This window comes from Nannospalax galili, unplaced genomic scaffold, assembly GCF_000622305.1.
Source record: "Nannospalax galili isolate Female #2095 unplaced genomic scaffold, S.galili_v1.0 scaffold441, whole genome shotgun sequence".
In the NCBI taxonomy this organism is placed as follows: Eukaryota; Metazoa; Chordata; class Mammalia; order Rodentia; family Spalacidae; genus Nannospalax; species Nannospalax galili.
The window spans coordinates 8735265-8737833 of NW_008348089.1; the positions used below are offsets into that span (position 1 = coordinate 8735265).

Here is a 2569-nt window from a genome sequence, read left to right on the forward strand (position 1 = left end):
TACTGAAGCCATTTAAAATAAAGAATAGGGGGCTGGAAAGATGGCTCAGCAGTTAAGAGCACTAACCATTCTCGCAGAGGACCCAGGTTCTCTTCCCAGCACCCACATGGTGGTTACGAACTGTCCATAACTCCAGTTCCAGGGGAATCTGAAGCCCTCTTCTGACCTCCGCAGCATTGCACAACATGGGTGCACTCATACATGCAGGCAATACACTCATACACATAAAATAAAAATAATAAAATATTTAAAAATAAAATGAAATAGAGTGCTGCATTTCAAGAATAACTCAAATGTTCTCTGTCTTGAGGACTGACAGATATGGCTCATTGGATTTAAATTCTGGGAGTCCTTTTATGCTTTGATTTCAAGTCTAATCTTTTTGACTTTAACAACTGAGCAGGTTTTGACACTTCCTCTAGCTGGCTCTCAGATCCTGAATAAGGAAAGGCTTCCAGCTCTTCTACCTCTTTTTAAAAATTACCATTTTAAGAAAGAAAAAATATTTCATTATTTATGCTTTGGCCTTGATCTTCCGGGACAGCTACAAAATAGCTAAAGGAAAAGGCCCCTGGATCAAGATCACAGCCTGAAGTCTGGGCTTGTCCATACCTTCTCAGGGAGTGCTTAACTGCTGACAAGAAGGTCTGGGTAGGAAAGCAAATGGGTACAAAAGGAAGCAGATGGGTAGGGAAGCGATGGGTAGGAAAGTGGAGCAGCTTTATTCTCACTGCACCTTATTTGAACAAAGAACAAATCTACATACACACAGTAACATTTCCAGTACATGGCTTGTTCCCTGCCATCAGGTAAGACACTTCACTGTGCTTGTATTGTTCAAGACTGCTACCAACGCATCATCATGGAGTCATGTTGCAAGGAAAACTGGCTCCTTATCGTTCCTTAAGTGGGACCTATGACTCCTGTTATCTTGTCAGCCATGACTGGGGCAGAGGCAGCTCCACACTGCTGCCCACAGAGACCTCCACTAAAATAAAGCTGTATTTTTGGCTTTGCAATGAAATAGAATTTCAAGATGAGCCCATATTAATCACAGTTGTGATTTATTACAAGACATTTCTAACACAGATCTTAAGCACACAGGTTAATGGAAAAGAAAGATACTAGTTAAAAAAAAAAAAAAGTCACACCCAAGTGTAAGTACAGGCTTCTCAAGGCTGTATATATGATCCTGTACCTTTCTGAGTTACAGTGCTTAAAGAATAGTTTACTGGCCCATACAGTCCAGCTGCCGGGGACTCATGGCACAGCATGAACTGGTTCCTGAGTCCTGATAACCAATCACAGCCCAGCTGTTGGCTAGGTATAAGGGTATCCCCTGATGCAAGAATGGCTACCTCTCAATATGAGTCAGTGGCTGAAATTGGTTTCGGTGCCTATGGGATGGTGTACAATGCCTGTGATCCCCACAGTGGCCACTTTGTGATCCTCAAGATTGCGAGAGTCCCCAATGGAGGAGCAGTTGGAAGGGGCCTTCCCATCAGCACAGTTTGTGAGGTGGCCTTACTGAGGATGCTGGAGGCTTCTGAGCATTCCAATTGCTGTCTGGTTGACAGATGTTTGTGCGACTTCCCAAACTGATGGAGATATCAAAGTGACCCTAGTGTTTGAGCGTGTAGACCAGGACCTAAGGACATACCTGGACAAAGCACCCCCACCAGGCTTGCCAGTTGAGACCATCGAGGATCTGATACACCAGTTTTTAAGAGCATAGGGTTACTTCATGCAACATGCATTGTTCACTGATACCTGAAGCAAGAGAACATTCTGGTGAAGTTCAGTCAAGCTGGCTGACTTTGACCTGGCCAAAATCTACAGCTACCAGATGCCCCTCACACCTGTGGTTGTTGCACTCTGGTTCATAGCTGTTCTCCTGAAGCTCTGCGGTCTACCTATGCAACACCTGGGGACATGTGGCACGTTGCTGTTATCTTAGCAGAGATGTTTGTTTCAATGAAAGCCTCTCCTGTGGCAATCGGAAGCTGACCAGCTAGGCAAAATCTTTTATCTGATTGGATTGCCTGCAGAAGACAATTGGCCTCGGTATGCATCTCTACTCCAGGAGCCTTTTCCCCCCAGAGGGCTTCCACCTGTGCAGTCAGTGGTGCCAGAGATGAAGGAGTCTGGAGACAGCTGCTGCTGGAAATGCTGGCTTTTAAACCACATAAGTGAACCTCTGCCTTCGCAGCCCAGCAGCACTCTAACCTACACAAGGAAGAAGGTGATCCTGAGGGAGCAGTACTGTGCTCTTTCCCCCCTCTGGACTCTTGAGTGGAGAGAACCCCCACTGAGAAGGTGAACTCTGCCTTCCCTGAAGCTGTGGGGCCTCCTCCAATTTTTACAAAGAATATATATTTTTAAATATTTTATTTATTATTTTTATTTTATGTGTATGAGTGTTATGCCTGCATGTAGGTAAGTGCACCCATGTCGTGCAATGCCCAAGGAGGACAGAAGAGGCTGTCGGATCCCCTAGAACTGGAGTTACAGACAGTTGTTAGCTGCCATGTGGGTGCTGGGATTTGCACCCTGGGCTTCTACAAGAACA

At 45.2% G+C, this 2569-nt stretch overlaps 1 pseudogene; it reads left to right on the top strand.

Annotated features, from left to right (window-relative positions):
- The first annotated feature begins 1156 nt into the window (after positions 1-1156).
- Positions 1157-2292, top strand: LOC103743406 (annotated as a pseudogene).
- The last annotated feature ends 277 nt before the right edge of the window (positions 2293-2569 follow it).